Genomic DNA, 12,614 nt, shown 5'->3' on the forward strand with positions numbered 1-12,614 from the left:
TTCTACTGGATCCTGTCACCACATCCCGACAGGCTGAGATTTGTCCCATCTTAAAAGCTCCCTTGACCTCGTCCCCTCCAGCCATCTCCCCCTTCCTTAGGTCCCCTGCACAGCACAAGGTCGCCCCAGAGCTGTGTGTGCTGGCTGCCTCCCGTCCCTCCTTTCCTTCTCTGTGAGCTCTCTCCAGTCCCTTCAAATTCAGGCCACCAAAACCACTCTTGGCCGGGTCCCCCCAGTTCAATCGGCCATCCTCAGTCCACGCCCTGCTGGACCCTCGGGAGCTTTAGACGCTGCCTGACCCCTCCCTCCTCCATGGAGCGCCTTCTTCCCACTTCAGGGACCACGGCTTCCTGGCTTTCCTCCTGCCCCCTCGCTGAGCGCAGGGCTCCCGCCCTCCCCTCGTCCTCCGCTTCGCCCACTCCCTTGGGCGTCCCTTCCAGGTTTTCTGCTGCAAACACGCCGCCATCTCTTCCCCTTTCCCGTCAAGGGTGCCCCGCCTTACCTGAGCGTCACCCGCTCCTTCCTGCCACGCGCATTTCCATCCCAAATGCCTCCCACTGGAGCCTCCCCCAGAGCCGAAACCCGGGCCTGGGCCCCCTGACCCCTGTGCTGTGTCCCATCCCCGCAGGTGACCGGGCATCTGCTTCCTCTGCCCCTCTCCGTCCCCGAGGCTGGGCTTGCCGTCCACGCACGGGGCTCAGCCAGCCTCCTGGCCATGGACATAGGCCTCGAACTGCGGATCCAGGATGGGCATCTGGAACTCGTGGTACCAGAAGCCGAGGCCATGGTCACCAGGGGCCTGTGTGGGCCCGAGGCCTTGACCCCTCTGGGAATGCCGCAGCTGGAGCCTGGGCCTTTCCAGGCCAGCTGGCAGGAGAGGTGCCCTGTAGCTCAGAATGACCTGTCTGCCCGGCCCACCTGAGGGCCAGGTATGCAGGCCCCAAGGCCTGTGGGCGGCTCTGAGAGCTGACAGACCCCTTTGCAGCCTGCACCTGAACTCTCCCTGTGGGACCATTCGTGGACAGCTGTGTTGAGGAGCTGCCTGCAGCCAGCGGGACCTCTGTCAGGCACTGGCTGCCTTTGCCTGGGCCTGTCAAGCTATCGACATCCCTGTGGGCGGCTGGTGTGGTCCTGGCTTCTGCGGTGAGCTAGAGAGAGATAGTAAAGAGGAAAGGAAGGTGGGAACTCGGTCCAAGAGCACTGTGTAGAGTTGCACAGGCTGTGAACTGCACAAAAATATCCGGCCCTGCCCTGGGGTCTGAGAGGACACAGCCCTACCCTGTGCGTGTGTGTGTGTGTGTGTGTGTGTGTGTGTGTGTGTGTGTGTGTGTGTATGGGGGCAGGGTTTCTGAGGAAAGAGCTGCTCTGGGGTTCTAAGGCGTCATGGCCCTCATCTGGCTCGGGGTGTGGGGGGTGTGAGGGAACATCTTGGATGCAACACTCGGTGTTTACCTCTCACTCTCTGCTTGTTCCAGAACAATCCTGCCCTGAAAACAGCCACTGGGCGACATGTGCCGCCGTTTGCGGGGCCGGCTGACCCCGGAGGAGGTGCCTATGGCCTGCCACAGCCCGAGTCGCGAGGGCTGCGCGTGCGACCGGCTACCTGCTCCGCAGCAGGGCTTGCGTGTCCCTGGCCCTCTGCAGCTGCCCCGGGTGCTCAGGAGCTGAGCCCGTGCTGTCACGAGCTGTGCAAGTCTGGAGGCGTGGTGGCTGCCTCACTGCAGACCCCGGGCATGGGGGCCAGGGCACCAGGCTCTGGCATTGTGGGGTCCCAGGGGGCAGCAGCTGGGTGTCGGGGAACCCCCACTACCACACCTTCCATGGGGCCACCCTCACCGCCCAGGGGGCCTGCCTCTATGTGCTGAGCCCCACCTGTCAGGCCGGCCCAGGGGCACCGGCTGTTTGAGTGGACAGTGAGTACCTGGGCCCCAGGGCCAGTGCCACGGGGGCTCAGCACGTCCAGGCGGATGCCCATGGGGTAACAGTGGTGATGGAGGCCTGCACTCCTGGGAGGGTACAGGTGAGCTTGGGCAGGGGCTGGGACCAGAGGTCCGACGGTATGGAGGGAGTCTGGGCACCCCCCGGGGGGGTCTGATGTGGACTCCCCAGCTGTGTCTCCAAGTTGACGGGACCCAGGCCTACCTGCCCTTACCCCTGGCTGGCAGCCACATGCACGTGCACTTCAGTGGCTCTGGGGCCATGCTGCACAACAACGCAGGCCTCCTCGTCTCCTATGATGGTGCCACCATGTATCCATCATGGTGCCCAAGACCTATGTGGGTGCCCTCTGTGGCCTGGGGGTGGACTTCAACAGGGGCCCCAGGGATGACTGCTGTGGCCCTGATGGCTCCCTGCTGCCCAAAGTGGAGGCCTTTGCACGCAGCTGGAAGGCTCCGGGCTCCATCATGGGCCCCACTCCACTGTGCCCACACGACAAGGAGGGCTGGTACCCGTCCCTGGCCTTCTGCAGGCTGCTGAGGGCCCGAGACTGTGATGAGCCAGCTGAGGCCCAAGGCCACACGGAGAACTGCGTCCACGACCTCTGTGTCACCGGGAGCTCACGGGAGATCTTGTGTGCGGTGCTGGGCAGCTATGCCCAGCAGGCCAGTGGCACAGCCTCCCTGTGTGGCCCTGGAGACACGTGGTGCACTGTGGTGGGCGGCCACTATACCGACTCTCAGCGCATGTGCCCTGCCCTCCTCTCCGTGCCAGCCAGGATTCTTTCGCTTGCTGGCTGCAGAAAACCAAATCAGCTTGTTTTGTTGGCTTGTGTGATTAATGATCTAAGTGCAGCTGCTTCAGGCCCGGCTCGATCAGGCGCTGAAACAGTGTCATCAGTGCTGGTTTACTGCTTCCCACCCTGTTGGCCCCCCTGTCCAGACTGGCTCGGCCTGAGAAGAGCAGCTCCAGAGCTGCAGATGCTCAGCTTGCAGCCCAGCAGGAAAGAGAGAGCCTCAGGTCCTGGAGGGCCCCGCGCAGATTTCACTGTGTCTCCGTGCCTGTGACTGCTCCTGCTTGAACCAGGCGCTGTGGCCAGGCTTCTTCCTGACCCCAGGCTCTGCCCCCTGGGAACCTGCCGGGGCAGAAGCCGGGGTGAGGTTAGCAGTGGGCGGTGGGTCCCGGGTGGTGCCCAGAGGACCAAGGGATGGTCTGCCCTGTCCCTGCCTGCTGCCAGGCCACCTCTGTCAAGAGCGTTAAGCTCTGATGGAGACCCAAGTACGAGACAGTTGGGGACACAATTGTATGAGTCTTCTACTGCTGCCATAACAAATTGCCACAAACTCAGCAGCTTAAAACAACACAGATTTATGATCTGACAGTTCTGTGGGTCCAAGTCCGACAGAGCTCTCATCAGGCTACAGTCAGTGTCAGCAGGGCTGCGGGCCCTTCTGGAAGCTCCAGGGGAGCATCCTTGTCTCGCTCACTCAGACTGTTGGCGAATTCACTTCCTGGACGCTGTAGGACTGCGGGCCCTATTTCTGTGCTGGCTGTAAGCTGAGGGCCGTTCTCCACTTCTAGAGCCGGCCCGCATTCCTGGGCTTGTGGCCCCCCCTCCTCCTGTAAGCCACTTACAGCAGGCGCAGTCCGTCTTGTGCTCCAGATCTCTCCTGCCTCTTTCTCACTAACTCTCCGGCCTCCTTCTTCCACTGTTGAGAGCCCATGTGATGACACCAGGCTCATCCGGATAATCCAGGATAACCTCCTCCATCTCAGGTCCACAACCTTAACCACATCTGCAAAGTCGCTTTTGCCATGTGACATAACCTAGTCACAGCTCCAGCGATTCGGCCTTAGTCGGCCACGCCGAAGCATGTGTTCACATAACACAAAGCGTCACCACACAGGAGCCTGCACGCAGATGCCTTCCATCCCCTTCTTTCTATTCTGTTTCACTTTTTTAAAAGCGAGAATTGCCTAACTCACCTGTCTAGCCTTGAAGTTGAGAACACAAGTCCCCAGGTCAGCCTGCCCCGTGAGAATGCCAGCTGTGTGCTCCCGGAGAAGTCACTTACCCTCTCTCTGTGCTGCCGTTTCCCCTCTAACCAAAGCAAGTGATGGTAACCGTACTAGCTGGCGGGGTTGTTATGAGAATCAAATAGATGAACAGTTCCTGGAGATACAGGGAACGCAGCGAGTCAAGCACTAGCTGTCATTATTCGACTGATTTATAATTTTCACATCAGGGAAAAACTCTGCACTAACGTTGCTTGTCCCCAGGTCAGGACCACAGGCTCTGCGTCCTGGAGCCCTGTTGGTGGCAGAGGCTGTCCCAGGGCCCTGAGTCAGCTTGTCCTGGGGAGGACCTGGGCCATCCCGCCTGGCCCCTCCCCATCTAGCCCGCCCACCTTTTCACCCCTTTTCTGTGGATGTGAGAATTGCACAGGTGAAGAGCAGACACTGAGGCACGGAAGTGAGGGGTCTAGCTCCAGGCCACCCAGCTAGGGGAGGGGCGCTCTGGGCCTGACCTTGCTCTGGCTAATGCTGGGGACATAGCAGAGATGGAGAAAGGCCGGGGCTGTCCCCTGGAGCCCACACTCCGCTGGGAGACTGGGCTGTGCTCAGACAGCGGCACCCCGGACGGTTGGGGCTGTGACGGGGCAGCTCAGGCAGCCTGATCGGGGCTCAGACAAGGGGCTTCAGGGTCTGCGGGAGCCCGGGGAGGTGTCCGGGCCAGCCTGGGAAGTCAGGGCAAGCTTCCCAGAGTGGGGACATCTGAGCTGAGGCCCGAATGAGAAGTGAAGTCAGAAAGGTAAACAAGGAGAGGGCAAGTGTTCCAGAAGAAAGGACGGTTTAGCCTGGAGGAGAGGCGAGATGGTGAAGAGAGTGCAGGGGCTGCAGCCCGGAGCCACAGGGGAGGGGGCCTCAAGTGACAGGTGCAGAGTGGGGACTTTATCCTGACGAGTGGCTCACAGTGACTCTGCTCCCCACCCCCAGTCCCATGCACCTCTCAAGACAGGAAGAGAGTCCAGTGTCCCTCTAACAAGACCCCTCTTTGTGGGAAGGCAGCGGCCCCTGCGCTCCGAAGCAGGTTGGGATGGTGGCGGGGGTAGGGGGAGGTGCCCTGGCTGCCTGGCCTGCTGCTCCTCCCAAAACCAGGGAGAGCCGGGCAGGACTCCCTCCACGTAACAGCGACTCAGGTTAACTACCGGAGTCCCGCTCCGGCTGAATCCAGGTTCCCGAGGGATGGACAGCGTCGGCGCAACGAGCGGAAAATAAAGGGGACGTGAGACTTGGGGAAAATAAAGGGGACGTGAGACTTGGGTTGGTGTAATCAAGTCCAACTTTACTGTGCAAAAGTGTCGTTTTTATATTTTTCAGGATTAGTACAGAAATAGCTCTACAAATATTCTCAGAGAGATAAGGAAGTAAAAAACGAGCACAAGAATATTTATTAGCATTCTATTCTATAGAGCATAAGGTTAATGATCGTCTTCTCTGCAATTAACTATTGTTTGTTGTCTCTAAGCTAAAAGAGATAGGTACCTTGACACCTGTCGTAATTCACGGTATAGTTAAATCAAAGAGAGAAGGTCCAGACCTCCGGACAGGACAGCATTCCTCTGTTTACATCCTTGGGGAGCCACCCCTGCCTCCCTCAATCATTTACACCATTAGTGTAGATGGTTAATGGGAACAAAAGGCAACTCCAGGGTATCGGATCCCCAGGGCTATTTGCGTTCTCAGTGGGCAGTTAAACATCTTTACATTCCCGCGCCCTTTAGGGGGTGAAAGCATTCCTTTGTCCTTCAGGAGGCAGGGCTAACAGTCCCTTGAGCACACTGCCCGGAGGAAATATCATTTTGTTAGTAAGGTAAAGGGCTGAAAAGCTAAGCTAAACTATATATCTTCAAGAATAAAAAGCAGAAACAAGTATAGTCATAACCTTGATAGAAAGCATGCATACCTTTCAGAAAATATCAGCGGTGTCGGCCAGCCATTCTTCACCAGGGGCGTCCCTGCGCCCCTCGGCCCTTCTCAGCCCGGACCCTGTCAGACGGCTGTATAAGTGTTGGTAACAGGGCTCCCGGCAGTTAATGGAGCACCTACCAAGTGCCAGGCAGTATTCTCGGCTGGGGACACCACAGTGAGCAAAACAGACAAAAATCCTGCCCTAGTGGGGCTGCCCTTCCAGGAGAGAAGACACAAAAGTTGCACACTGATACGTAGATTACGTCCACAAAATGCGGGGTTGGAGGGCTGCAGAGCGCTGGGGAAGGGGCACACGGGGTTACACATCCGCAGGGATGGCCGGGTGTGGGGGAAGGGCCATGGGAGCCAAGGGAGGGGGCCACCGTGGGGGCTGAAGGGGAGCATCCCTGCAGCGAGAGCCCGGAAAACTGCCCAGGAAGGAGGCAGGTCCCTCCCAGGCCTCTGGGCACCCAAATCAAGATGAACTTTGAACTGAAAAACTCCCCTGTCCCACTGCAGAGCACCCCTCCATGCTGACCGCCTTCACTGACTCTGAGATGGGAGACCCCCTCCCGATGCACACACACACACACACACACACACACACACACACACACGTGTCTCCTCAGCAATCTCTCCTCCAACATCTGTCCTTCCCCTGATCTTTGAAACCCCTAAAGACAGCAGTGGGGTCTGTCTTGGTCACCATTGTGTCACCAGCACATGGCTTAATGCCTTTAAAAGGATAAACCAGATCTCGTCAAATCACTGATTAAAACATCCATGGCTCCCCATCCCTCATGGGATGAAATTTGACCTCCACGCATCTTCCTGAGACTCACAGGCTGCCTCTCCCTGCCCCCTGCCCACCCCCAGTGCCTCACACCCACACTCCCTCTCCCTCTGGCTCACTCGCTCTGGCCACACTGGCCTCTCTGAAGCTCCTGGAAGATGACGGACTCATTCCAACCTCAGGGCCTTTGCATTTGTTGTTCCCTCTGCCTGCAATGCTCTTGCCCAGATGTCACCTGGCTGGCTCCTTACTGCTATTCAGGTCTCAGCTCAAATGTCACCTCTGCAGAGAGGCCTCTCTGTCCACCATACCCACCGCAGCCCACAGGTTGGCCACGCTGTCACACAGCCCAGTTTTTCAATCTGACATGATCTTCTATTTGTTACTAGTTTTACTGCAAAGGTCCAGATAATAAATGTTTTAGGCTTTCTGAGCCACACTTTTCCACAACTACTCAACATTTCTGCTGTAAATGAAAAGCAGCCCTAGATAATACATCAAGAAATGAGCTGGGTTATGCTAAAATGTTATTTATGAACAGGGAAATTTGAATTTTACATAATTTTCATGCCTCATAAAATATTCTTCTTCTTTTGATTTTTTTCTCAACTATTTAAAAATGTAAAAACCATTTTGAGCTGTTTTATTCACACTTCTGACACCAAATGTGTGGGAATTTTTTCCCCCTACACCAACCACTTCTCCAACTCTCCACCCACCGGCTGGTCCTACAACTCAAATCAGCACTGACACTAACTGCCTGGAGCCAGCGTCAGCCTGCACAGGGGTGGGGCCCAGGCCCCCGGACGATCTCACCTCGGCTGCCGGTAACAAGCGTTTGGGGTCTGAAAGCTCCAAGCTTCAATCAAGGCTTGTTCTTTCTGGCGACCAGCCCCCATCCTGAAGCTGTCTAGGGGCCCCAGCCGCCAGTCATCTCATTGCCGTGTGAAGACACTCTCATGGCTCTGGAGAGTTCAAGGGTGTTACCAGCTGTGTGCCAGGAACTGAAGACAAAGACCAAATATTTATTTTTATTATACCACACATTCTCAGCTTGCGGACTGTACAAAATCAGGTGGCAGGCCAGATTTGGCTCACAGGGCACAGACTGTCAACCTCACTCTAGAACATCAGCACCATTAGGACCGGGATTTCTGTGGTCGCTGCTGCGTCCCCAGCCCCTAGAATGAGACCTGACACGTAACAGACGCTCAGTCAGAGGTGAACAAAGAAATGCTGCAGAGAGGGGCATCGGTACATTCACCAATTCTTTCAAGAAATATTCATTGAGCTTTGCCTTGCGCTGGGCGCTGGGGAGATGGCAGGGAAGAGAATTTGACCTTGGGGCATGAATTGATGTCCTTGGGACAAATGACCTGTGTTCCTCCAGAGCTGGCCTGCCCTCCCCACAGCCACTTGAGCTCTGCGGCTCCTCGTGTCCCAGCTCCTGTGCTGAGCCCGCCCTGCCCGACAGATGCCGTGCCAGGAGCTTTGTGACAGGGGCTTCATGCTCAGCGGCACTGACTGCATACCCCCCCCCACCCCTGTGTGGCTGCTCCACGGGGGGCAGGTCCCACCTGGCCGGGGAGGCCTTCTGGGCCGGGGAGCACCATGAGTGATTCTGCCACTGTGAAAATTCCACCCAGGCCGTGTGCTGCTCCCTGTCCTCCTGTGGGCCTGGGCAGAAGTGTGGGGCCCTGAGGGGCATCTTCAGGTGCCACCCGCTCCCCCCCCCCCCCCCGCCGGCACCTGCCAGGCATCTGGGTACTCACATCTCACCACCTTCGACGGGAGTCCCATTGAGTTCCCAGGCACCTGTGGATCCGTCTTTGCTGAGTCCTGTGGCTCCTCCGGCTTGTTGTCCCTTTTCAGGGCGGAACTGGGGAAAGAGAACAGGTCCAGCAGCCCCTTCACGCTCATCTCAGTGGAGCCCATCCAGATTAACGAGACACAGGTCCACCTCCAGAGGGACAGCCGAGGCATGGCTCAGGTGAGCTCACAGCTTTGGGCACATGTGGGTTCTAGGAATCCCAGCCCCTCACCAAAACCCACAGTGCCAAGGGAAAAAGTTATTTTCCCTCCAATGTTTCCACATTTTTACCTCTTTTCTCTGATTACACTCACTTTCTGTCTATATCCATCAGAATGCATTCAGTTTAAAATAACAGAAACACCTCTCAAACTGGCTTAAGAAAAGAAGGAATTTATTGGTTTACATAACTGAAAAAAGTTTCCAGGTCTCTGGCTTCAGGCATAGCTGGATCCAGGTACTCAAAAAATGTATCCAGAACCTATCTCCATTTCTGGGCTCGACTTTCCTCTGTGGTGGCTTCATTTTCAGGCACATGCTGCCCCACATTGTGAGGACAAAGATGGCTGCCAGTTTAGCACAATGTCACTGGACAGAGGACCTCTTCCCCAAAAGTCCCAGGGCTGTCCCTCATTGGCCCAGCTTGAGTCATGTGACCATCTCTGAACCAGTCACTGGACCAGCTGATCACTGGGCCTGGGTCCTGTGCCAGAAGCTGGGGTGGGGTCAACTTCCTGAGAGCTACATGGATGGAGACTGGAGACATGGCTTCCCCAGGAAATCCAGAGAAAGGAGAAGGGAGTGCTAAGCAGGAGATAAAAGACGCTCGCTATTGTAGTTTTGTCTTTGGCCTTTCACTTAAATATTTCACACGTATGTGAACACCCCCGTGAGCCAAGTGCACTAACCAACAACCACGGCCCCGTTCTCCTGTGCCTTCCCTGCTCCGTCTGCCCCTCTGGTGGACGGTGTGGCGGCGGCCCTCCCTGGGAGCTTGGCTGGGGCAGGCTGGGCCTGCACTGGAGCGGCCTCTTCTCTGTGCTGCTCTCTGACTTTGGCCTCTGGCTCAGCACCGACCTCACCGACGCCCTCACGCTGGCCTGCTGCCACGCTACGAGGGCCACAGCTGTGGGCTCTGCGGTAACTTCAATGGTGACCCCAGGGATGACGCCAAGGCCAGTGTCCCACTGGAGAAGAGCAAGGCTTGTGGGGACGACTGTGGGGCTGCCTGTCCCATGTGTAGTGACGAGGGGCAGATGGCGTCAGCCAGGAGGTGGTGCTGGCTCCTGCAGGACCCTCAGGGGCCCTGCGCCCCCTGCCACAGCGAAGATAACCCAGGGCCGTCTGTATCCAGCTGCGTCGCTGATCCGTGTCTCACCAGGGGCCATGACCGTGTCCTCTGCTTGGCCCTGCAGTCATATGCTGCCGTGTGCCAGGGTGCCAACGTCACCATTGGGCGCTGGAGGAGCTCCTCCTGTGGTGAGTCCTGGCTGAGCCGGCCGGGAACTCACCAGCGAGCTCCGAGGGCCACGCCCGTTGTTGCTAGCAGATGAACTCCTGCCTGCCCCAGCCCCTACTGCACTCCACAGCCTGCCAGGGTGGAGGCTTCCAGACTCTTCCAGGTGCAGCCGGATGCACGCGGGCTGGTGCGGAGCCTGTGCTCCAGGGACTGCTGTACACCTGGGCTGACTCTTGACTGCCTGTGCCACCCCCCGCCTCCCTCTCGGCTGGACTGGGTACCCTTTCCATCCTCAGAGAGCCCGACCCAGGATGCCCACCTTTCTGATCCCCAGAGATGCCAAGATAACAATCCCAACAGCTTCCCGTGCCCCCTGAGCATCCACACTGCGCAGGCGCGGGCTGAGGGCTCCATGTGCTTGTTGCTGTCACCTCCTCAGAAACGCCCTGTGAGCGGGAGACAGAAAACGTTTCTATCTGTATTTTACCGCTGGGAACCCTGAGCCTCCCAGAGGCAAAGTCACTGGTCCAGGGCTAACAAAGGGCATCGCTGAGCCTGGACACAAGACTTTCTTGCTGCAGGGATGGAAGAAGTTTAATTATGGCAACATCCTCCAATTCTTTCTTTATTATAGAAATTTTCAAACATAAACAAAAGGAGAGAGAATAGACCATGAATGCTCCCGTGTCCACCAGGCAGCTTGCGGCCGAACCTGCTCCAGCTGCCCGCTCCGCCCTTTGTTTACTTACTTTGGTGAGGCGAACCCCAGACATTGTGAAAACCCGTAAATACTTTGGCATGAGTCTCTGAGAGACCAGGACTTAAAAAAATGGTTATGATTTGCTCACACCTAACAAAATGAACAGTAATTCCCTGATGTCACAAAAAACCTGTCTACGTTCAGATCTTTCCCATTGTCCACCCCCCGCCCCGCTTCCCCCTACTGCTGCTGCCGGCTCCTAGTGTTTGGATGGCAGAGGCTGGAACGTAAGGGTTGCCGCAGGCATAGGGCATGCTTTCTGGGGGGCACCACCCCCCTGCCCAACCAAAAGCACCCAAAGCCCCCATGGGACCATCCTGGGGGTCAGGAGGCCCCTAAAAGCATGCCCTGCCCCCATGATGTTAGACCCAGGTGTGAATCTCTGACACCCAGGCAGGAGGGGGCCCTCAGAAGCTTTGGAGGAGGAGAGGGGGTGGGACGCTGCTCATGGAGCTGGAAGGTTAACCAACTAGGGGCTCTCTCTGGGACAACATAGGTCACGTCGATCCTGGGCTCCTGATGTGCTAGGGGCTGCCCCAAACACTCCATTTGTTTTAACTTGCTTAATCCTCAAAACAAGGCTGAGGCCAGCACTAAAGAGCCCATTTTAGAGATGGAGGGACTGAGACAGAGAGAGGAAGCAACAGGACGCGGGTGGGACAGAGCCCAGACCTGAAGCTCCCGGGCAGGGACCTGGGGCACCGGTGGCCTGCGGAGCCTTGGCCTCAGCCTTGCGTTCCCTCCGTCCGCCCGGCTCAGTCGCCCCCCGCCCCGCACAGCCACCCCCAGCTCCTGGCGCTGAGCCGCTGCCTCTGCGGCTCCGCCTAGTGCCGCACCACCACGCGCCTTTGGGCTTGGTGGTGTGTGCGCCCAGCGGGGCCGCTCCCGAGACGGGTCCGGCCATCGGGAGGGTCACGAATCCCCAAAACATGCCAGGGATGGGTCCCCAATCCAGGACACCCATACTCAACGGGTGTGGGTGGCGGATTGAGGATTTCCCGTGTGTTACCAGTTAGTCTTCATCGTTGATGATTCCACTATGACTCCTACTGTTTGCTAAAGTCATTCCCCGTTCGCAACGCTAGGTGCTGAGTGCTTCTTATCATCATCACTATTGTTAGTATGGTTGTTTTTATTAGCCATCGTTTACTGAATGCCTGCTAAATGCCCCAACTAAACACTTTGGTAATAATAATGGCAAAAATAACAATAATAAAAAAAATAATCATAACGGCTAAAATCATTTGGCATGCGTAAGTACCAGAGTCTGTACTAAATACCTCATTATTGTTGTTGGTACTGTTTCTTTAGTGGCCAGCGCCCGAGTCCTGACCCATGTCAGGCTCCATCCTACTGCTGGTAGTGATCCTTACCATGTATTGGGCATTTCCTTTGTGTCCGTGCCTGGGCCGAGCATTTTAATAACAACAACAAGAACAAAGGCTAATACACTTTGGGCGTTCACTACGTGTCTCTCTGTATGGGAATGATGATGATGACAATGGCCATATGTCCTGGGCATTGGCTGTGCCCCGGGGCTGAGTATTTAGCGACAGATACGAATGGCACTGGTGAATACGTTTTGGTCATTCACTGCGTGTGTAAGCCTGTTGTCATAATAACAGGTGACATCTTCTGAGATCTCAAACTATGTACCAAGCCCTGGACCAGCATGTTATTAACAACGATATTGGCTAACGTGTGCTGGCAGCGTCCTGGGGGCCAGCTGGGCGCTAAGAGCCTCCACACACAAGCACACTGACCTCGCACGGCCCTGCGTACCCTGAGGTGCAGGGAGGCCACTGAGGCCACCAGACACACAGGGCTTTCAGGGACAGAGCTGGCTCTGGACTCCAGGTTTCTCTGACCCCAAACTGTGTCC

Source organism: Equus asinus, chromosome 26, assembly GCF_041296235.1.
Source record: "Equus asinus isolate D_3611 breed Donkey chromosome 26, EquAss-T2T_v2, whole genome shotgun sequence".
Taxonomy (NCBI): Eukaryota; Metazoa; Chordata; class Mammalia; order Perissodactyla; family Equidae; genus Equus; species Equus asinus.